General features: G+C 49.0%; 1 long non-coding RNA gene across 1 annotated transcript; it reads right to left on the reverse strand.

The window, feature by feature from the left end:
* Positions 1-1,297: 1,297 nt before the first annotated feature.
* LOC135917844 (uncharacterized) lies at positions 1,298-15,598 on the reverse strand. The gene is made up of 3 exons (XR_010569430.2): positions 15,572-15,598; positions 9,441-9,569; positions 1,298-6,942 (listed from the first exon to the last, which is right to left on the reverse strand). It is a non-coding gene; the product is annotated as an uncharacterized lncRNA (long non-coding RNA).
* Positions 15,599-24,821: the final 9,223 nt, after the last annotated feature.

Consider the following 24,821-nt stretch of genomic DNA (forward strand, 5'->3'; position numbering starts at 1 on the left):
CGGTGGCATGCGGCATTGCCACCGCAGTCACCTGCAGCTTGATGCCCGGGCAGCACATAGCGCTATGGTACACTACTCGTAATGCAAAACTCGAAGGACCTCTCAGCGACGTTCAAATAGACAATAATGCTTTCAGATTCACAACTCAAAAGAAATGCTTAAAGACCTACTGCAACAAAATTTTACTTCGGCTAAATTGACTACAAATACCTAGCGTATGCTCTCAAAGTAATCCTGGCAAAGCCGCAGGGATCGTAATTGCCTAATGTAGTTATTAGCAGCTATTAAATAGCGCCTAAGCAGACGATGCGTGCACCTGGTGGCAAAGCGGTACCGATGCGGATATGGCGAATATTGAAGAAAGGTACACAGCTGCTGATCTCTCAGTTTCACCATTTTGTGCTTAGGCAGCGAGGCGCATAGCTCGCTCATCACTTCCGAGTTAAAGGGCATCTCTCATGGCGTGCGTTCTTCCTGTAGCGTTCGTGATTTGAACTGTTGCAAGAATTCTGACGGGTTGTGTGGACGTCAGGTGCTCGGATACGTACACGAACAAGATCAATGGCTGTGTGACGCAAACACTAAGTAGAGGAAGGCCGAACACATCTTTTTGTTGTCACAAGAGGGTACATTGCGGGGCAGCAGGCAAGTGCGGCGCGGACCAGTCAACGTCCACAAAGCATGTAAACTGCACTTGACGAAGCTGCACAACGCGTATTTCGACAGCAGTCACTTATCCATCAAGATCTGCTTATCAAAAGCTTCCTCGGAGTGACTATATATACTATATGCCGCGATAGAGTATGAAAACCAAGTCTAATGTTCAAAAGTAAGTTGTATTCGAGGGTGATATTCTCGAGTTAGCATTTACAGTAGTGCATCATCAACAAGATATTTCGTGCGTCTCCACATCATATGCGTCGAAGTAGAGGAACCAAATAATTTCTGACACAGTGCCGGAAACCAAAAATTGGAGGACGCTTAAGCTTCGCCTTCAAGAGTGGAACGTGACAGCGTTCCCGTTGACCTGCCAAGGGGTGTTAGACAACGGGCTACAGGGCAACCATTACTTACGAGGCGCCCCGCATCGGACGCGGTGAGCGTCGAGCCATATGGTCGAGCAACGCAGCGTTCGGCGCAGCAACGAAACGTGCGCCTGAGCAAGTGGAACGAACCGAAGAACTCGGTATCTCGGAGGGGGAAATGATGCACGCCAGCCAAACGTCGTCATCGGCACGGGCAGAGAGTTAGACAGATAGTGATCTAAAGAAAGGAAGACAGACAAACAGACAAAGATCTTTTATTTTGGTCCTGAGAAGACGATGAGTGTCCCCGTTAGGGGGCAGCGTCTGCGGGCCGCACCCACGACGGAGCCGGGAGGTTGAGACTCTCGGCGATATCGCGGGCTCTCTGGACAGCCCTGAGTTGCTCTTTCTTGGCGGAGCTGGTGACGAGCTGGAGCCAGTCTTCCTCCGAAGAGGGAGACCCTGAGCCTCCGCACAAGTCGAGGCACTGCCAGAGCATGTGCTTAAGCATGCATCTGGGATGTCCACAGCGCGGTCAGCCCGGGTTGATGCCACCTAGGAACTTTGAGCAAATAAATGGAGACGGATACGTCTCTGTCTGCAGCATCCGCAGGATGATTGCCTGTGGTCTGTTTAGGTGTGGGTGTGGAAGTGGAAACTTCCAACGCCCTAGTTGATAGTGCCTGCAGACCTCGTTAAAAGTAAGGAGAGGGTTCCCTGTGCCATTGCCATCCCCAAGCCACCGATTGCCCACTTCCGGCGCGGCGGGTGAGATCTCGTGCCTGGGAGTGAGCAAGTTCGTTGGCGTTGGGGACGGCTTCATGGGCATCGCTTCCCATGTGACCGGGGAACCAGATTAAGTGCTTTTTGCCTGTCCAAGATGCTGCAGAGAGAACGCGAGCGGCTTCCTTGCATACCGAGCCTTTCATGAATGCTCTAACGGCAGCTCGCGAGTCTGTGAAGATAGTGGAACGGTTCGTGGTGGCCATGGCGATGGCTACCGCCACCTGTTCGGCTTTGTCGGCGTTCACATTTTGATGCGTAAGCGACGTCAGCAGCTCCCCCCGCAGCGATGTAGCTACCGAAACAAAATGATTGGAAGCAGCGTATTGCGCAGCGTCGACGAAGGCGACGTTGTCCTCAATCTTAGCCGCCAGGCTAAGGAGGGCCCTGGCCCTCACTTTACGTCTGCCGTAATTGTGTTGAGGGTGCATATTTCTAGGTATCTGGGATACTGAATACATTTCTCTGACTTTGGCGGGGAGCGCGCACTCCCTCTGTTTGGTGATACACGAACCATGACCGATATGCGCTAGTAGCTGTCTGCCGGCTTCCGTGGAAGCCAGTCTTGCAACTTGTGACATCTGCTGCGCCTCGACTATCTCTTCAAAGGTGTTGTGGACACCTAGCTCCAACAGCCTTTCAGTACTGGTGCTCTGTGGGAGACCCAGTGCCTTTTTTATGCTCTTGCGAATGATTGTTTCTACTCTAGCCGCATTCCTTCTGCTCCATTTGTGGGCCAGGGCTATATAGTCAATGTGGCTGATTAGGAAGGCGTGGAAGAGTCGCCTTAGATTATCCTCCGATAGCCCCCCCCCCCTTTTTGTTGGCCACCCTCGTGATTAACTTTGTCATGAAATCGGCTTTGGTTGCAATGCACTCTAAGGTGTAGTCATTACTGCCGTCCTCCTCCAGGAACATGCCCAGGATTCTGATTCTGTGTACTACCGGAATGACGGATCCGGTCTCGGTGGTGATAGATATATCGGGAGGTGTCCCTTTCGTTGCACCGATTGTGCGTCGGCATAGTAGCAGTTCCGATTTCTTAGCCGACAGGCAGAGTCCTGCCTTCGCGAGAAACTCCTGAACGACTGTGATTGCTGTTTGTAATTTCTCTTCGATGTACCCGTCGCTACCTCCCTCGCACCAGACTGTGATGTCGTCGGCGTAGAAGACGTGACCGATACCCTCAATCTCGGCCAGCTTTTGGGAAAGATCTCTCATGGATAAGTTAAATAAAAAAGGGGAGAGGACTGCCCCTTGCGGGGTGCCTGTGGGTCCGAGATCGAATGTTCTCGAGCCCAGAGCTCTTAGGCGAATAGTGGCTTTTCTATCCTTTTGGAAGGAGCTGACGTACTTGTAGAATTTTTGTCCTAGACCAGCTTCTTTAATCGATTCGAGTATGTGAGAGTGTGTTACCTTGTCGAAGGCCTTTTCTAGGTCCAGTGCCAGGACGGCCCAGGTATCTCTGGAGACCTTGTCAATAATCTTATGTTTTAGAAGCAGCATTACGGCCTGTGTGGACATGGATGGTCTGAATCCAATTTGATTAAACGGAAATAGATTCCTTTCCTCTGTGAATTTAGTGGTCCTATGGAGAATGATGTGCTTGGCGACCTTTCCCACACAGGAAGTGAGTGAAATCGGCCGGAGCGAGCCAAGCTCTAAGGTTTTTCCTGGCTTCGGGATGAGGATTACGGTCGCATTACGCCACTCCAGTGGTACCTCGCCTGTCTCCCAAACCTCGTTGATTTTATTTGTGAGGAGCTCGATGGCCCCATCATCCAAATTCTTTAAGAGTTTATTTGTGATCACATCGGGACCCGGTGCTGATCTGCAATTGAGTTCGTATAATACCTCTCTCACCTCCGCGTACGTGAAAGGGGAGCTCAGAGGGTCCGTTTCGTTCTCGTGTGTCGCAGAGAGGTAGTCATTGTTTGAGCCGGGTTCGATACAGAGGTACCTCGAGGCCAACTCGTCTGTAATTTGTTTCTCGGTCATACCAGAGTTTTTTAATTTGTTGATGAGCCTATCAATAGTGAGCCTCTGATGGGCTTTGGATTGTTTGTCCCCAAGCAGATGCTTGAGGATGTTCCATTTTGCTCCACTCCTCATTTGCCCGTCGACGGCGTTGCATACTTCGTCCCATTGCTGCCGAGCGAGGGTTTGGCTATGTTCATCTATTTGCTTATTAAGTTCTGCAATCTTTTTGCGTAGGCGTCTATTTAACTTTTGTGTTTTCCATTGTGCCTGTAGCACGTTTTTGGCTTCTAGCAGGTGTGCTAATCTACTGTCCATGCGCTCTACCTCTTTGTCCGTCTCTATTTCCTTTGTGGAAGCAGCAACGTCTTCTCGGAGGCGGGCGAATAATTCCTCTAACGAGCTGTATTTAATCTTGTCCTTCTTTCTGATATCTCTAAAGAGGTCCCAATCCGTTACTCTGAATTTTCTGAGAGGCGGTGATGACACTCTTATCGCGAGGCTGCTGATGTAGTGATCACTGCTGAGGTTCTCTTGTAAATTGGTCCATACCGGTTCCTCCCCATTCCTAACCATGGTCAGGTCTGGCGTGGTATCCCTGCTGCTGAGTTGCCAATTCTGGTGGGGTATGTTGGATCGGTGACCAAGGTGAGACCGCAGGCTGCTATCTGTGCCGCGAGGGCCTTGCCCTTGGTCGTGTCTTTGATGTAACCCCAATCTTGGTGTTTTGCGTTAAAGTCCCCTGCTATAATAAGCGGATGATCGCCTGCAATTTGACATGCCTTCTGGAAGAGAGCGTTAAACGTCTCCCTTCTGTCGGCTGGCGAGCTGTACACGTTCAGAATGAAAACGGATTGGTTGAGTTTAGCGTTTTGGATGAGCTCGATCATGATGTGTTCGACTTTTAAGTTTGGCCTTACGTCGTGACGTAAATAGGTGAGGCTCTTTGAGACGAGTGTCGCTATTCCTCTTTTGCCCTCCGAAAAGTGCGCTTCTGCATGGTAGTCGCGAAGAGCGATCACATCGGTGAGTGTTTCCTGAAGGAGGATTACCGACGGCCTTTCGTTAGCAGAGCTAAGTAGTTGTTGCAAGGCTGCCTTCCTTTTGCGGAAGCTGGCGCTATTCCATTGCCAGATAACTAGATTGCTTGAGTTAGCCATTTTACTTACGTAGTGGGGACGTACCGAGCAGCGCAAGCTGTCTGTCGGATTCTAAAATTTGGAGCCTCGCTGTGTGCTCGTTCAGTTGGAGCTTGGTGGGGCTAATTTCGGAAACTATGTCCAATCTTAGCTGGTCAAGCAGTTGCTTGATCCCTGAGACGTTAAGCGTCTCCTCATCGTCCAGGGCTCGGGGCTCGCCCTCCGTTTAGCGCCTCTGTTAAGAGAGGCGGCTGCTGCGGCAGCTTGGCCGCCGATCACGCGTTCTCTCTGCTGCATTTCCTGCAATAATGACTTAATTTCAGACAGTTCCTTTTTTAAGAGACGCGTTTTCGCGCTCAAGTGATTGAATTTTGCCTAGCGTTTGCTCTTGGAGTTGCCCTTGTTGTGCGGGAGCACGGGTCTCACCTGTTTTGGGTGCCTTTTCCGCCCAGGTGGGTTGTGAGTTGATCTGGACCCGGGATCTGCTCCTGCATCTCGATCTAGAACGTTGCGCGGTGGCGTTCCTGAGAGCGTTCGTAGTTGGCGTTGTGGCTGGAGCTGGGGTTCCTCGACCCCCAGCGTTGCTCGTTGCGTTTTTCTTCTTGTTGCCGCGTTTCCTTCCTCTTCTGCGTCGTCTCCTCACGACATAAGTAACTTGATACCTGTTTTTGCAAGTTCGGTCGCCGGTGAGGTGAGCGTCTCCGCAATGCGCGCACTTGGGTTGCACACATTCTTGTCCGTTTGTGGTTTGCAATGTTCCGCACTTTTCACACACTTTGTCGGTCGGTCTGGGGCAAACGTCGTGCCAATGACCGACCCGTCCGCAGTTGCGGCAAGTGTCTATTTGCCTCTGGTACAGCGTGCAGCGCACCATGTTGGGGCCGCAGCACACATAGTTGGGCACTTTCATGCCATTGAACAGCATGATCACGGTAGTCGACTCTTTTGCGCCTGACTCCGAGCACCATCGGGTTTCTGGGTGTGACAAAAAGGCTTTGAAGTGCAGCTTCGGGCAGATCGGCATCGACGCCTCTGGCCGAACCTCTTCAGGTATTACCCGGAGGCGTAATGTATGCCGTGATAGGGTGCCGTTTATCCGCCAAGATAATCTCTCGGACCTGGGAGTATGCACTGGCGTTCAATTCGAAGGGTGTGCTTATAATAAAGATATTCTGCATTGCATTCGCACACACGATACCCTCCTCGACTGCCACTGGGGGCAGCTTGGCCGCCATTAAAATGGCGTTCGTGACTTTGATCTGACTGCATTTTCGCACGTCCAGCCCTCCCCCCGGGCGGACGACAACTCGAAAGTGGGATTTAGGCAGGCGCGGTAGCCTGGAGGCTGCGGCAACATTTCTTAGCTAGCTGGCTTGTTTGGCGCCAACGCGGGCGCCTTTTTGCTTTGCCTTGCGCGTCTCGTTCTCGACGCAGGTTTTGTCGGCGTTCCGCTTTCTGTGCGCGGTAATCCAGCCATTGGACTCGGCGTCTTCTTTGGAGATTTGCTCTCCCTCTACCATTGCCTCGTAAGGCATGGCGGAATCTTCTAGAACGCTCTTGGGCGTCGGCTAAGCGAGCGGCCGCGCCTTCCCGCGCTACGGCGGAGCCGATGTCGTGCTAAGCCAAAATAGGCTTAACCCTTGGTGTCGGAGAAAGGACCCACAAAAAAAGGTTTCAGTGGACCCACCGTGATAGATGCGCCATCCAATTGCGCCTTGTAACTTCCCGGAGTCGTTGCAGTAGAAATTGTGAGGAAAAAGTACATTGGAACAAGTAGGACAACTTCGGTTGGCGGAGCTGATGCAGACACATCCGCACGTCACGCCGCCCAAAGAAAGGAAGGACGCTTGATTCTGCAGAGGGAGCAAAGCGAAGCGTCGTCAGGGGCGAGAGAGTCCGGGCCGCGACCCGCCTCGCACCGGTCCTCGTACAGCCCCAATGCGCGCGTGGCGCGCCATCTGTCGGGGCAGAGCCGTACATGGACAGGAGGGGTCTTCTGTGTTTGCCGCCAGATGGCTCTGCGTGTGCGGAAAGCGCAGAAGAAATGTAGCGGAAACACACTTCGCTACTCGTATAATTGCGACTTATCTAAGGTACATGTTCATAATTACCGATATACACCGCAGTATAACTTTCCACGGCTCGTTTCGAAGGCAACACCGCATTCACTAGAGGCGCGTTTGTACCGCTTGGAAGCATCGAACTCGTGGCTGAGTGGTAGCGTCTCCGTCTCACATTCTGGAGACCCTGGTTCGATTCCCACCCAGCCCATCTTGGAAGTTGCTTTTTATTTATGAAGTGCCTGCCGTGATTTATAGCTCACGGCCAACGCCGCGGACCCCGATACCGACGCCGACGACACCGGCTTTTCTGCGACACGAGCTCCTTAACGCTATCGCGTTAAAAGGAATCGCATGCTGCATTTGTTACGAAGTATAACGCGACACGGGGGGCCGGCCATGGAGTTGATGCGGCGGCAAGCCTTGCAGGAATGCAATGTCGCCAAAGTGAACTCGGCGCAGCTTTATCACGGCCACAGTCTGGCCTGTCTGACCACGAGTTTAAGCAAACTTTGTACCGATCCCCTTTACCCGGCTGTGCCAAGCCTCAGCTTCACTACAGATGGCAGTAGTTGTCTAATCGATCTGATTGGTCGACGAGTCAGGCGCTTCCAGCATGTCATTCAGCCACCCGTGAAGTCGGATACGTCAGGCCGGAGACGTTCAGACGGCTAAATTTCACCCTGTGCATTAAACGCGACCCGCAGCAGCGCGGTGATCAGTTGTTGCCTCGGCGCTAGCAGATAAATGCCCGGCGAGCGAGCGTTTGTTTGTCGAAGGTGCGAACGCAAAACGCTCGCTTCATTGAACCCGAACAGCATGCTGCTGCTCAGCCAAGCTAGCGCGCCATGCACTCATTTCTGGCTGACCCGATGTGCAATAGGACAGGTTCTATTCCTGTGCCAGTCACACTATACTATAGAGCGTCCAATTTTCGCCGATGTAGTGTAACTGCGCCACGCTTGGATCGCGTCCGCGTTAAGCCAGACTATAAGGCTCCTTTAGCTTGGCCAAAGAAATGCGCTCTACTTCGAGCTGAAGCAGAACGCATGGAGGCCCTGCTGTTGAACGTAGGCAACCGCTTGGAGAAGACCGGCTGGACTCGGAGAACACTTCCCATTAACGGAACATCGCGGGCACGCAACGGCATTGTCAGCAGCTAACAAAGTATAACTCTGTGGCTAATAGATGTGCGGGACTTGGACACTGATACACCGGAACGGAATAAAAGCAAGACAAACCGACATCGTGTGCGTTGCTTGTCCACATTCTTCGGTGTACGTCACTTTTGCCGCGATGTGTTTTTTTTTCTGTTTCGGTATGGAAACCATCGAGTTTTGCGAGCGGTTTGGGGCGCAAGGACCTGTAGTTCAAGCGTAAGACTTTACATAGGGGCTACTCGATTTCGAAATTATCTGAAACTGGGCTTTTTACGCTGTGCAACATTTCGTTGCACTTGGTCGTTAAATGCCCTCCAATTATTTGAACGTCACTAATGTATGGCTTACAGAAAGGTAATTATGTCGGTTGTGCTTTCATTTCATTGAGCGTCTAACTTTGAGCCTTTATCAAAACTTCTCCTTAGGCGTCTGTGGTCTAATCATTTTTGTATGCCCTACAAAGTCCATCAAGAATCGCGCCCTAGAGTACCTATCATCGTACTTTTAGCATGTATCTCTACGGCGAAGTAGATGATACTATGTTCTTACGTGGTTCACAGTGTCATTGCTCACTATTTGAAGCTCAGAACGACAAAAAGCTGAGCCAGTTGGTAAGGATTCGTTATGCAAAAAAGGTGAGGCGCGCAGACAGGACACAAGACAAGACCAGAGAAGTTCGTGTTGTCCACTTGTCTTCTCTTGTGTCCTGTCTGCGCACTTAATCTTTTTTGCATTATGATCTCTATTACGACTCCTATTAGACTTTTCCCGCAGCCTTCGACGATGAAGGCTTGATGTGCGTAAATGATCAAGTAACGTGGCTAAATGGCTGCCTATTCAAGACATTCCGTGGCGTTGTTCACGACGGTATGCTGCATCCTTCATATAAATCCCCTCACGTTGAAAGTGCCATTGAATGTGTACATATTTAATGAAAATGCAGGCTGCCTTCTTACCAAAGCCCTTGAATTCTACGCCAATGCTCTTTCTTGCTGCTTTACTATAATTGTAATTATGGCGAGAGAAAATGTTTGAACCGCCGTGTCTGAGGGGCAGTGAGACGATTGGACAAAGAAGTAGAAGAGTGCGCGGTGGGGCGCGGCGAGAGGCACCCGATGAGAGCGCGAACTGTCGTTCGGAACTGGACTGCTCGGCAGAACGATCACGGGTGGCGACGACCTGTTGGGACCCGTTTCAGATGCGATTGCGACGGCTACCGGTCCGTCTAGATGGCACAGCCGGGTAGCCCAAGCACGACCGGCTAACGGTCCGCTCGGGCAATCGCCCGAGGCTCACCTGCGGCTAATGGTCCTTCACTGGTGACAGTGCCTGTGGTCCCGCCTGAGAGCCGCTGCCAAAACCGAACAACGCTGCCGTTCGCGTGGCCGCCGGCAGTGCTTCCAGCCCTGTTACACTGGCAGGAACCTGAGAATAGTAAAGCGTAATTGCTCGGCTCAAGATTCTCAAAATGTATCGATGGTTCTGTCCCTTCCCGGTTGTCACCGGACATTGTGTGATCTAACTGATTGCGTTACGCGAATTTTCTAGTGCTTTCTGGAATGGATGTGGGTATTAGCGATTATTCTCGAACCTTCGTAGGGTCATGTGTAAAAGCCGACGCGCTGGATGCGCTGGTCAAGTTTTATTCATCGCCGACTGTCCTCGCCGCTACATTTGTCCTGTAGTGGGCTCTGGCTCACCCAATAAAAAGTTCGTTGTGGGATTGCCACGTTTTGCTACCGCGGTCTTCTCCGTCATCCGTCACTACACAACGCGGTATTCTATATATATATATATATATATATATATATATATATATATATATATATATATATATATATATATATATATATATATATATATATATATATTATAACGAAGAATAGTAGCCTGCCTGCACCACAGCACCATCGCTACCGGCATGAGCTCGTGGTTGCTGTCCTTCGCCGAGCTACCCGTTCGCGACCGTTGCTAATAAATCTCCTAGCAGGTGGTGGAGGTGCGGGTGTTCGACCACCCTGGAACTTCGGAGTAGCACTCTACCCCCCATCATGCCCGACGACGCACCCACTGCTCCAGCTCCTCCAACGGCGCTGGCCACCTTGGTTTGTGCCGGTGCTTTGCGTCAGCGAGGTCCCCCTATCTTCTCCGGCACAGATGACAAAAACGTTGAAGATTGGATCTCGACTTATGAGCGAGTGAGTGCCCAGCAACCAGTGGGACAATGTTACCAAGTTAAGAAACGTCGCATTCTATCTAACGGACGTTGCGAAACTATGGTTTCTAAACCATGAAGCCGACTTCACTTCATGGTTGGTCTTCAAGACCAAATTAACCCAAGATTTTGGTCGGCTAGTGGTAAGAAAGCTTCGCGCAGAACAGCGTTTGCGCACGCGATCCGAAGAGACCGGAGATAACTTCACGAGCTACATTGAAGACATTGTTGACCGTTGTAAACGGGTGAATGCATCGATGTCAGAGGAGGAGAAGATCAAACATATCATGAAGGGTATTCAGGACGACGCGTTTCAAATGTAATTATCGAAGAGTCCTCATACTGTCGCTGACGTGATAGAATTGTGCCAGAGTTAGAACGAGTTGCGCAGGCAAGGGCTTCACACCCGACGTTCCACCCCACCCGCCGACTCTCTGTCAAGCCTTGTAGTCGACGACAACCATGCTGCTCTGTTCGTAAAAATTCAGGAATTCGTTAGCGCAGAGGTCGCCCGCCAGCTAGCTTTGATATCTTCTGTCCAGGAACCCTTACCCGCTTTGCTTCATATGATCGGCGACTTCATTCAAGAGCAAATATCTCAAGCAATTGCTCCAGCAGCTGAGCAGACACCAGTCACGGCACCTCTCACTTACGCTGAAGCAGTTTTCCGACCTCGTCCCCAAACGCCCTTGCCGCCCTCTATGCATCGACCACCGATATTATTGCCGCCATCTTTGCCGCTTGACGACCGACAGCATTTTCCGAATCCTCAACCACGACTCGGACCTTGCCCCCACCAGTAGCGCACCTTCGATGACCGCCCAATATGTTTTGCTTGCGGTGGTGCTGGTCACGTGATGCGCCATTGTCGTCGTTGCATGCTTCCTCTTCAGAACATCCGCGAGCGCCAAATTTCCCCGCTCCGTTTTCCTCCTCGCCTTCCAGCCTTCCTACCTCTTCCTTTTCCCCTGACCGCCCGACCGCGTCTACCCGCCGCTCATCATCACTCCGTCGTCGCTCGCTTTCTCCGATGCAGCGCCATCCCGTGTCCACCTAGCAGGAAAACTGATGGCCGCAGTTCCCGAGGCACGAACTGCGTCCACGTCGCTATGCCCAAGTCCTCGTCCCTCTCCAGCCAACGTAATTGAAGTCTCTGTCGAAGGAATCGCCGTTCTGGCACTTCTAGATACAGGAGTCGCCGTATCCGTAATTTCCGCCGAACTCTGCCGTACCCTAGGAAAGGTTTTGACGCCTCTCTGCGACTTCTCCCTTCGAATCGCGAACGCTCAAAATATAACACTTCTCGCTGCCTGTACTGCTCGCGTCTTCATTCAAGGTCTACTGTATACCGTCGAATTCGTTGTGCTGCCCTCGTGTTCCCATGTCATTATATTAGGCTGGGACTTCCTTGCAAATAATAACGCCGTTATTGACTGTTGTCATGCCGAACTCGAACTTTCTGCACTTCCCGACCTTGAGACTATAGAAAATGACCATTCTAGTGTTAAACTGTTTGTGTCCGAAGACAATGCCATCCCTCCACGCTCTTCCCTGCTTGTGCCTGTGTCGTGCGCCACTATTTCTCATGGCACTGTTCTCTTTACGCCCTCTGAGGTGTTCATTCACCGCCGATGTTCTCCGCAGACTTTTCCTCGCCTTACTCTTCGCAGTGGCGTCAGAAAAATGGTCATCGACAATCCCACGGCCTGCCCTTTAGCTTTATTTCATGGTGAATTCCTAGGCCTTGTTGAACCGGTCGACACCTTTTGCACCTTTGACGCTCCTGCCGTTTCTACTTCTGAGGACCTTGGTGCACTTACTTGTGACCCTGCGGTTGATCAGTCCCTCCTTGACGCTTTCCACTGCTCCATCGACAATGGCACGTCATCTTCAGAACGAAGCGAGCTTATTGCTCTCCTGCAGAGGTTCAGCGCTTCTTTCGACAGCCATGCTTCCGGTTCGGGCCGCACTTCAACCGTTTTTCGTGAGATAGATACCGGCAGTAACGCACCTTTCCGACAGTGCCCTTACCAAGTATCCGCATCTCAGCGCCGCGTCATTGACCACCAAGTTGCTGAAATGCTCAAGCGTGGCGTTGTGCAGCTTTCCAGCAGTCCCTGGGCATCACCGGGCGTCCTCGTTAAGAAAAAGGATGGCTCTATTCGATTCTGCGTCGACTACCGACGTCTGAACAAGATAACGCGCAAGGACGCTAACCCGTTACCGCGCATCGACGAAGCCCTCGACTGTTTGCAGGGACCTGGACCTGAGTTCTTTTCTTCGCTGGATTTACATTCCGGATACTGACAAGTCCCTCCGGCACCATCTGATCGACGTAAAACAACATTTGTAACACCTGACGGATTATACAAATTCATCGTAATGCCATTAGGCCTGTGTAACGCTCCAGCCACTTTTGAGAGAATGATGGATAATATTTTACGCAGCCTCAAATAGAACAGATGTTTATGCTACCTGGATGACGTAGTTGTCTTTTCCGCTAATTTCCGAACACATCTCAGCAGTCTCGAGCAAGTTCTGAAATGCCTTACTGACGCAGGACTTCAACTTAACTTAAAATAATGTCGTTTCCGTGACCGAAAGCTCACTATTCTTGACCATGTCTTATCGCGAGACGGCGTCCTTCCAGATCCAGCCAAGCTCCGCGCTGTCACCGACTTTCCGCAACCAAAGAAGTTAAAGGAGGTTCAAACTTTTCTTGGTTTATGCTCACACTTCCGACGTTTCATTCGAAATTTCGCTTCCATAAGTGCACCCGTGACAACCCTTCTAGGTGGCGAGAAAGAATTTTCCGCTTAATCGCCCGCCTGTGATGACGTTTTCACGAAAAACGCCACCTGCTAACCTCGCCACCTATCCTCCGCCAGTTCGATCCTGCAGCCCCCACAGAGGTCCACACCGATGCCAGCGGCGTCGGACTGGGCGCCGTACTCACGCAAAGAAAAGAGGGGTTTGATGAATATGTCGTTGCCTACGTGAGCCGAACTCTGACAATGGCTGAGGCTAATTAGTCTATTACAGAAAAAGAGTGTTTAGCCATTATTTGGACCCTTGGAAAATTCCGTCCTTATTTGTATGGTCACCCTTTCAATGTCGTTACTGACAATCACGCCCTTTGTTGGCTGTGTACCCTTAAGGACACATCTGGCCGACTTGCTCGCTGGGCCCTTAAGCTACAGGAGCACGACATCCGCGTTCTCTACCGCTCCGGCCGCAAACACACGGATGCTGACGCCCTTTCTCGCTCACCAGCCGCCGCTGACTGCGCTTGCCTATCCGCCCTTGAGCCCACACTTCCATCTCATGCACTGCGCAATATGTCGTCGGAGCAGCGCAAGGATCAATGGATCAGTGATCTCATCAGCATCCTTTCTGATCCTTCGACCTCTTCACCATCGCGCGCTCTTCGCCGCCAGGCTACCCACTTCTGCATTCGCGAGGGCCTTCTTTATCGTCGTAATTACCTCTCTGACGGTCGCAAGTGGCTTCTCGGGATACCCCGCCATCTCCGTGACCTTATCTGCGACGCTTTCCACGCAGACCCTCAGTGCGCACATGCCGGCCTCTTCAAGACCTATGCTCGACTACGCATCCGGTTTTATTGGCGCGGCATGTATAACTACGTAAGAAAGTTGATTCGCTCCTGTGCTCAGTGCAACGCCGAAAATCGCCTCCCGGACAAGTCTACCCGTCACAACCCCTTGCCTGCCCTAGTCGGCCCTTTGAACGTGTTGATATAGATATATACGGACCACTACCCTCCACTCCAGCAGGCAACCGCTGGATTATTGTTGCAGTGGATCACTTGACCCGTTATGCTGAAACAGCTGCTCTGCCGACTGCCACCGCCCGCGACGTTGCATCGTTTCTGTCACGACATTCGCTCTTCGCCACGGTGCCCCTCGCGAACTTCTGAGCGATGACGGCCGAGCCTTTCTTTCCGATGCTTTGAAGGCACTACTTGACGAATGTGGAATCGTCCACCGCACCAGTACAGCGTACCATCCACAAACTAACAGCATGACCGAGCGCTTCAACCGTGCTCTTAGCGATATGCTCTCGATGTACGTCGCCTCTGATCATTCAAACTGGGACCAAGTTCTCCCTTTCGTGACGTATGCGTACAATACTGCGGCCCACGCAACTACTGGCTTCTCCCCTTACTTTCTCCTATACGGACGAGAACCTTCTACTACACTCGATACCATTCTTTCATATACACCTGACGCGTCCGAAAGTACTCCGCTATCTGAAGTTGCTCGTCATGCCGAGGAATGCCGTCATGGCGAGGAACTTTTTCGCCTGGCTCTCTCGTATGGCCTCGGGTGCCCGCTACTACATCCGGCCTCTCCTTAAAACTTGTCGCAAAATACCTAGGACCCTATCGCCTTCTGCAGCAAACGTCCTCCATCAATTACATCATAGAGCCCCTCACGCCATCGACGGAGCTATGCCATCACGGCCGCGAACTTGTCCACGTCGATCGCATTAAGCCGTACTACGACCCAATAGTAGTCTCTTCGCCTTAATCCGCCAGGATGGCGCCTTTTTCTGGCGCCACAGCACCATCGTCATCGCTGCCAGCATGATCTCGTGGTTGCTGTCCGTCGCCGAACGCTTCTGACGGCTACCCGTTCGCACCTGTTGCTAAAAAATCTCTGAGCAATATATATATATATATATATATATATATATATATATATATATATATATATATATATATATATATATATATATATATATTGTGAAGATGCTTACAGCATCGAAATAGAAGGTGGAATTTTTTTACGTTATCATTCCCTCTCATTTACATCTTTGTTGCTTCTGCTTACTCACAGGCGGTGGGATTACTCGACCGCGAAAGTTTTTAAACATTTTGGGCGAGTTGACTTTAACACCAAGCGGCCACGCATACGCAACAAAACACAAAAAATGAAGAACATAGCACAGTTTTAGTTCATTTGTTATTTTTTTACATATTGCATTTAGAGTTTATTGCTTCATGAAATGAACGGAATCGGAACGTTTTCGTTTTGTGCATTAAACGGTCACTCCTAGGCTTGTGAACAATTTTCAAGTGTTGCGAACAAAGAACCCTGGCTCTAAAAGGTATTGAAAGGAGACTCAATAACGCACGAATGAAAGAAGTGAAAGCATGAAATGGCACTTCCGTGCGAAAATGTTTACGTACCATCCGCTGAATAGAACCCGCTCTGCTCTGAAAAAGTAATTTATCAATGCATTAGTATTGATTTCGCATGTCACGCAAACAAAATGCTTGCAGTCTGATTCAAAGTTCTGTAGATATTTTTATTATTGGCATTATTTCTTTATTGTCACTATAGCGATACCTTATATATAAAAAAATATATAGGTGGAGCGTATGTGGCGTTGTTTTTCATTAAGGAATTCTTGAGCGAGACGGACATAGTTTGCCCGCTAATAATATGAGCTTCAGGTGACTAATTGCCAAACATTAGGCAATTACAGCTTCTTAGTGCCTTGTGGGCTGCTGTTGAAGGGTAGACTTGGGAGGCATTCAACATTTAAGGCACCCCTGTTTGCTAGGCTCGTGAAACTCGCACCTAATTGTAGATATTTAGCACTGTTGCGAAAAGACATTGCATAGGTTTGGACGGAAAAACAGCAAGAAAGCTTTCTGAGATTGCGTGAGGCTCTTATTCAAGCACCTGTGCTCAGCTATTTTGATCCAATTAAACCCGTGACGCTATCAATTGATGCAAGCCAGCTGGGAGTAGGCGCTGTGCTGAAACAGGATGCGCAGCCTCTTGCTTTTTCCTCACGGACACTCACAGAGGCACAGACAAGATGCGCTCAAATCGAAAAAGAAACTTTAGCTATTGTTCATGGATGCACCAAATTTCATGACTACATTTTTGGACAGCATGCTGTAACAGTTGAAACTGACCACCGCCCCTTAGTGGCGATATTCAGTAAGCCGCTATACCAGTGCCCGCTACGTCTGCAACGCATGCGCCTAACTCTTCAGCGCTTATCCTATCATTGTGACGTACAAGCCTGGCAAAGAGCTGTTCCTCGCTGACGCCTTATCAAGGTTTCCTAGTAAAAGATTCTTGGACGAAAACGAGCAGTTTCAAGTAAATGTTCTTGAATGTGTTTCAGCCTCTCAACGCTCCCTGCAAGATTTACTAGCAGCAACCAATGATGACGACACCCTCGTAAAGCTACGGGAGTACGCGAATACAACGTGGCCTCTTCACAAGCAAGAAGTCCCGCAGCCACTTAGGTCGTATTGGGCGTACCGGGATGAGATACATGCACAGGACGGCCTCGTGTTTCGAAGCAACTAGGTAAATGTACCACAATCAAAGATATGGGAAATGATGAGTCTTCTTCACGCGGCACACGTGGGAGTGGATAAGATAAAGGCGAGAGCAAGGAACGTGATGCTCTGGCCCAATATTTCCAGCAACATTGAGCAGTTCTGTAAAGCCTGTAAAGTGTGCCAAAAGCATCAGCCTCGACAGCCTAAATTGCCACTCCTGAGTCATGATGTGCCCTCACTGCCATGGCAAGTTGTCGGCATGGACTTGTTCTTCTTTGAAGGCCACGAGTTCGCCCTTATTGTCGACTTCTACTCCTTCTTCTTTGAAATTCGAGAGTTTCGTACAACAACGGCGAGCTCTCTTAACACGTGGTGTTCTCAAATTTTCTCAGTCCATGGCTTGCCCAGGACGTTGTGCACTGACAATGGTCCGCCTTTTAACAGCAGTGAGTTTAAGGACTTTCTCAACACCTTGGCTATTGATCACATCACCTCAAGCCCCTATCATCCGCGTTCCAATGGCATGACTGAGAGAGCGGTTTAGGAAGCAAAAAAGCTGTTAAAGAAGTGTGCCTTTAAAATGCCTGTGTTTCAAATGGCATTGCTTGAATGGCGCAATACCCCACGTGATGATGTGCTCCAGTCCCCCGTGCAGAGCCTGATGGGACGCCAGACTAGGACGCTTCTACCAGTACCTACCAGCCACTTGGAACCACGGACAATTCCCCCTGACGTGGTCCAGGGCCGCCTTCAAGAAATACGCCAACGACAGAGGACCTACTACAACCGTGGCAGCAGGAACATGCCGCCTGTGATGCCAGGTTAGCAGGTCACAGTGTACGATACCAACCAGTGGATCTGGTCTCCCGCCGTCTTTCTCCGACCAGCCGATGAACACCGCTCAACGATAGGCAAGACTGAAGACGGCCGGGAACTTCGGCACACACGAGAGCACGTCCGCCTAGTAGACCCACAGCCGGAAGTGAGCCTCCTGCCCGAAGACGTATCTTCCACAGAGCCCCCGCAAGAACTATGTTGAAGCACAAGACTTCGACGCGAGCCCTGTCGGTACCCTCAACAAGAGACACGGTAACCACGTCTTAAGTTCCCCTGTAAAAGGGAAGATGAAGCAAGGCTGAATAGTTGCTACGTCACGCCTATATGTATGCACTGCGCATGACCCACTGCGGCACTACTTTGTATATATATCCCGTTCATTCTTGCAATAAAGTCGTTCATTGCCTGACCGCGACTCGCCTACAATGTCAAGCCTAAAAATATTAAAACGAAAGAAGCACTGGGGGAAAACGCAGTTTTTAACCCCTTAACTGGAAACCGCCTCAGTAGACGCGGCTATAAGTTGACCCCGCCATGTGCAGAGCGTCTATCAACGCAGGATTCGCTCTCCCTGTTGAAAAGTGTAATTGAAAAAATACATTTTTTACATCGAAGCTGTACACCTGTGTCCCGCAATGCATTTCTCTTGTCCGTGGACGAAAATGTGTGCCAGCCCCTGAGTTTGTACAGTGCTCGGCTGACCCATGGCGAAGGTGGAGGAATCTTCACGCGCTCTGCCCTAATAACAAGTAATGAATGAAATAAGTCAAGCAGGATCCATTGTTTCTAGTTGAAGGGTACACTGGAATCCTTTGCGAACAGCACATGTATTCACGAGCAGGAAGCATTTCCATGTACGCAAAGGACAAAATATGTGTGCAAACATATGCCCTTGACATAGACGAGCCAGTAACAACACACATGAATTCTGAAAAGTGACATGATTGCAACCGCAAGAACTCAGTTTGTTTTTCAAGCAAATCCTGGGATGTATATTGATGTTGCCCTGGGTGCTGCCCCCATCTCCATTCATGATTATCTCAAACAACCTGGTGTAGTGAAAAGTTGGGTAACAATATGTGTAATACCTGTAATTATTGGTACTATTCGAAGTGCCGTAAAAAATACGTCCCGTGTTTTAAAAACAATCCTAAAAAGCTCCGCGAGGTCCAGGCATTCTTGGGTAAATTATTCCCCACTTAAGGGGTCAATTGTTTAGAACAAATGCAAAGCAAAAGAAAAGTGAATGTGGGCGAAAAAATACCACATAGACCCGGTGGAAGACGAACCCACATCCTTCGCAATTCCTCCAAGAATCTCTCAGGACTTTACCACATCCGCCGGGTGGGGTAGCCGAGTCTTTCGTGTAAGTTTTCATGAACTGGCTGACCATGGTCTGGGCGGCCCACCAGTTATATCACAGCCAAAAATCGAGCACAAATGAGTCAACGATGTGTACATAAGCTCAAGAAACATGGATCGTCCTAACCCTTTTTTTCTAAGGCGACCTGTACTGCCTACGCTTTCTTCGCGTAGAACCATCACCGTGCTCCTAACCATTAGGCCTCATGGTCGGAGGACTAGGCGCGATACAACTGTATCGTCACTTATCTTAGCCACACACAAAATAGTCAAATTGCGTACACATCTATCGTGCGTTAGTACTACAAGAAAGACCATAACAAAACGATAGCCGCTTACCCATCGTTGCACTGAGCAAGGTAGATACAGATGTAGATCTTGTGATCGACTGGCTCGAGGAAAGCTGCTCTTCTTTCTTATCACGTATGTGGCTCCTACCCACTATGGCGGATTGGCAAAGAAATGGTTACATTATTTGAATCTGTAGTGAATACATTTCCGAATATCTTTGGGCTTAGCGCTTTGTACAGTAGGATTGCTTGTTGAAATAAATCAGTAAAATCACATCGAACGAATAAGAGTTAATTTCAAATTATACAAAAAAGGAAGATGGAATTCCGTTCTATTGTGTAAGAAACCTGCGCCCACTAGTTTTGCTGGAACGGGAAGCGCTTCACCTATGTCTGGGGCTACCAAAGTTTGTAGCCAACGCTGGGCTCTACAAGGAATCACGATTACCTTCCCTTGAAATGAGATTTAAAATACTCACCGTTCACACATTCATACGGCTCTATGAATCCCCACTGAGAAAGTTCCAGTCCATCTTCATCAAACCACGAGCCCAATTTTTGGGAGTCAAACGGCCCCAGTTTCACACGCCACAAGTGATTATATTACAACCATTCTTGAATGCGTTAGATGTAAATATAAATGATGTAATCACAGAAAACAGCATCTCAAATTCTCTAGTTATTACTTATGATGACTTATACCCAAATAATGCAAAGCAGCTTCCCCCACATATTCCTAACGGCTTACTCCAGGATCACTTGAATCAGCTCCACACTAACGTAATTATAGTAACGGATGCTTCGCAGAGTGAGGAAATGGCAGGAGTTGGATTTTTTTCAACTTCATTGGACTGGTCTTTTTCTATTCAGCTTCTCAACTTGACTCCAATATACCTAGCGGAATTTCTAGATGTTGTCCTAGATTTACGAAAGCTACAATCTTCCAGAACAATCGCTGTAATAATCACTGATTCTTTGTCGCTGTGCACCTCACTTACTTCTCCCGGCGGGTCACACATATTAAAAATATTAAAAACTTTGTACTCGGTGGTTCTAAGACATTTGCGAGGCTCACGATTATTATGGGTACCTGGGCACAAAAACATATTTATGAGGTGGCAGACAGTTTGGCGAAGGCATCTATCAGCGACCGGGTTCTTCCCCTTCTTCAAACGATGAGTTTTATCACGTCCGCCAGGCTCAGAAGATATATCATTTTAACACCACAATCAAACCTTAAATCATCCTTAGAACTGTACCACTTGCAATTGTCTTGGAGCAAGAAATTTTGCAAAACAAGACAAACAGAAGTCACATTAACGAGACTGCGTTGCCGAGTCCCACCTCTAAATTTTATATGCCCCGATCTGGTCTGGTAATACCCTCATTGTGCCATTTTCGTAACGCATTAGAGACAATTGAGCACTACTTACTGGAATGCCGGCGTTTCCCCTCCATGAGAAAAATGACATTAGAAATTACAGTGAGACAGCTCGGCCTGCCATTGGACACTCCGGTAGTGCTGTCTTTCGGAGCGTGTGTGCTTGGGCACTCACACAGGAATGTGTGCTTCGCCTTAGAAAAATTTATTAATAAATCAAACCGATTTTATCGGTGAGCGTATTAATCTTTTCATTCCTCCTCTATTGCCTCATTTATACTACAGATATTTTTTTCTCTTGATAGAATAACAGTCTACTGAACCATTTTGAATTTTCGTCGCTTAAATTTATATAACAATATTATAGATTTTTACCTTGATTTCCTGAACACATAAACGAAGTCTCCCCGACTCTTTGCCAATTCCCGTGAGTGGGTGTGCGCCAAAGACATGAAGGACATCATCATTTTTGAACAGTGGAGCAAGCGTACCTACGGCTCAATCCCAAAGTGCAGGCTCGGAAAAATAGAACAGGAGGTTCTGTTGGCAGGTGAAGCCTGCCAAAAACCTTTTACATTCACAAAAGGGGAGGGGGTTGTATCAGTCAGCCATCTGTACATCTAAGACACGGTGAGGTTGCCTTTTTGGAAGAATACTAAAGGAAGAAAAAAATTGTGTAATAGAAAATGTTTTTTAGGGGTGCAGCAAATACGATAGGATTGCACACCGTGATAGTCTGGTGTCATACCTTTGAAGCCAGAGTATGGGCGGGCAAGTGAATTAAAAAAAATGTATTTATTTTTACCTTGATTATCTTTGACGCCTGAGGGTGCGCAGGTATATAAATATGAAATGTGTGTTCAGCAATAAAACAGTTGCGAGTGCAGCGAGTGTCACCTTTTCTTGAGTGTCTTCACCGTGTACGTGTCAGTGCGCTGCTTCACCACCAAGGTATGATGATGAATCAACAACTAACTCAACCTTCCACATTACTCATCTTTTGGCAGGCGCAGTTCAAGAAATGCTTCATGCTGGCGCGCTTCCTTTCTTTCAGATGCAGTCGTACAGCTTAGATACTAGTGACACATTCCCATCCTTGAGGATACCGTGATGATTTTCCACTGCCATTATTCGGCCAAGAAGCCTGCGGTGTTAACGGGAAATGCCACTTACAGTGGTGAAAATAGAACACCAAGGTGAAGTGCAAACTGTGCAAACAATATTTTCAATAATACATTGAAATAAATACAGTCGTACAAGTTAGTGAAATGCAGAATGTTGAAAAGACGAAATTCCTAGAAAACATGATTACTTGCCAAAAAATGTTTTTAAACGATGCGATTGTCTTATTTCGTTCAATATAATTTTGCTGGATTTTACAAAAAAGATTAGAAAGATACACACGATCATCTCCTTGTGTGATAAATATATTAGGACATAGCCATGAACAGTCCCTCGACTATTCCCTCGGCTATTTACCGACACAGAGAACGCGAAGAAGAGAACATTTTGAGAAATTATACGAACAAGATTACGCAGCATCTCGTATGAGAGTTGTCTTAGCATTGCGCCACTTGCTCATCTCCACGCAGCCCGGTATGGTTATAAATGTTATGAAACTTGATTCGACTAACATAAACGCTTACAGCCCTCATCGGCTGTTATCAGCCTTAGCTAACATTATCCGACTCATACCAACTTTTCTCGCTCCTTATCAACCTGGATGTCGAGCGAAGCTACAGCAAAACCACCCCTACGATTCCTGAGGGAGGGGGGGGGGGTACGCAGTGCTTTATTGCTGGTTGGGATGCTTCTTTGGAGCTTATTCTATACTGAAACGTATGCTGTTCTATGTGTTGTATAGGTAATTTCAATGAATGTATGCACTTGCATATTTTGCTTGTTAAACGGGAGTATGAGCCATTCATTGTGTTAGGAGATGGACGCCAAATTTCTCTTTGGGTAGGCATAAAAATGCTCACGCATTCAACATTGACTAAAATTAAATTGTGTGGTTTTACGTGCCAAAACCACATTTTGATTATGAGGCACGCCGTAGTGGAGGACTCCGGAAATTTCGACCACCTGGGCTTCTTTACCGTGCACCTAAATCTATGTACACGGGTGTTTTCGCCTTTCGCCCCTATCGAAATGCGGCCGCCGCTGCCGGGATTCGATCCCGCGACCTCGTGCTCAGCAGCCCAACACCATAGCCACTGAGTAACCATTGCGGGTTGAAAATCGATTGTCGGAACAAAAAAAACAATGTGAAGAAGGATGACCAGCCAAGCTGTGTATGAGGCCCCTTAATGGCGAACTGCACCTCCGCCTTGGGTCCGCCCGGTTTTGTGCTATCGTTGGGATCGGCCACATATAGGAAGTGATTAACGCCTGCTTCAGCTCCGCCGCGGGTCATCCCGGCATTGCACTATCTTCGTGACTGGCCCACGTATGGGGAGTGCTTAGCGCCCGCTTTACCTTCAGCGCCAGGCGCCTTTCTCCTCCGACACTCGCTTGCCTCGCGGTGACAAACATAATTTCTTCGATTTCACGCTTGCGCGAAAAAAAAAAAACACACTTACGACTGCCTACGTGTGCGAATGCGAAATCATTATAGTCCTTTAGTGAAATATTTTGTTGCGATAGCAATTGTATGGACACTCCAGGCGCATTTCGACCTTCGCGATCGCCGTCACGGCCGCTGTCGCCATGAGGTCCCGTATGAGTAAAAGGGTGTGAGGGTGAGCCCTATAGTGAGCCGGCGAACGCGGTTCAATCTCGCGGGCGCGAGAAAGAAACATGGCCAGGATGCATGCCCTCTCCCGTGGCGCGCTTGGCAGGGGGTCCGGCGAGGGACGAAGGGCGTTCTTCTCCGGTGGCTGCTACGGTGCCTTGTTGTCCTCCTCGGCCGCCGCTTCGTACACAGTGGACACAACGGCGACGTCTACTCCGGCGTTGGCCACGCAAATCGCGGACACCGTAGTAGACGCCTATGGCGGACGCTGTAGGGACGCGTTGCCGGCGCTCGTGTGTCTTGAAAGCGGTCTGCGACGTGGCTAAAGAACGCGCCCGGTCGGGCCTCATCTTCAAACCAATCTTCGATGTTTGTAAAGTGTGTGTAACGCCGGTACCTTCGTATGCGCTGTCCGTTCGACGTTTCGTACGCGTTGAAGCGACAGACGCAGGCGGTCAATTGGCTCGAGCGATATGTGTTCATGTTTACCTGTGCACGCGTGACACCATACTGGTTAATTTAGTTAAAATACGTTGGCGCGGAAGTTGGTTTGAATTCATGATAGAATATGTAAGCGCGACTGAACAAGGACGTAGAAGAAAGCATACACACAAGAACAGTGCTAGCTGTCTCTGTGTGTATGTTTCTTTCTACGCCCTCGTTGAGTCAGGCTTACATATTCTATCATTGTTAATTCATAGTTAGAAAGCGAATGTGTACAAATGTATACGGCCGAGAAAACTACTATCCTTCCTCCCTACAGCTATCCACTAATTTGCTATTGCAATCGGTGCTTCGCCTTTCGGGCGACACTCCGAATCTTTTTTTTCGCATTCCTTGTACGTGCACGCTCTCTCCGGCGTTTTAACTTCGCCTCGGTTAGGCCAAATCAAAACCTCTTCTCCTGATTTTGCGGCCGCAGTTGTGAAGGCCTTGCAACGCGTTGTATGCCGACCGGTACCACCACGGCAGCGTTGCACAGTTCGGGTTTTTAGGGCTCCAAAGCGTGCACTCTGCGTCGAGAACACGTAGGCCCGAAAGAAGCGCCGGGCAGAGCAGTCTTAGCTACGCAGCGAAACGTGGTGGAGACCGCGAATGTATGCATACAATACAACATACAACTGTGATGACTGATTAATGTACACCCCATAATTCAATTGAAGTTGAACACTTTTGCTACAATACGGTGTGCCATGTGAGGTAATGATAATGCTCGACACAATCACATATTATGATCAAAGACACCGCAATGCCTCAACCGAAGACGTCTCCTTGTGTAAACCGTGGTGTACGCAGCGTAACGTGTAACTTGAACTCAGAGCTCGCGTTTTTGACTAAACACTGAAGAAGTTCGCGGCCAACATCCCCGCTAATTGTCGGTAATCAGAGCAAACAGCATACGCAGCTTTGCTTGCATTGATTCCCACAGGGCGCGGGATTCGATAACTCTTTTTCTTTTATTTTATTTTTGCCTGAGTAGTCACGTCCTAAAAATTTTATGCCCACGCTGCGATAATCCCATTATGACAT

This window comes from Dermacentor albipictus, chromosome 3, assembly GCF_038994185.2.
Source record: "Dermacentor albipictus isolate Rhodes 1998 colony chromosome 3, USDA_Dalb.pri_finalv2, whole genome shotgun sequence".
In the NCBI taxonomy this organism is placed as follows: Eukaryota; Metazoa; Arthropoda; class Arachnida; order Ixodida; family Ixodidae; genus Dermacentor; species Dermacentor albipictus.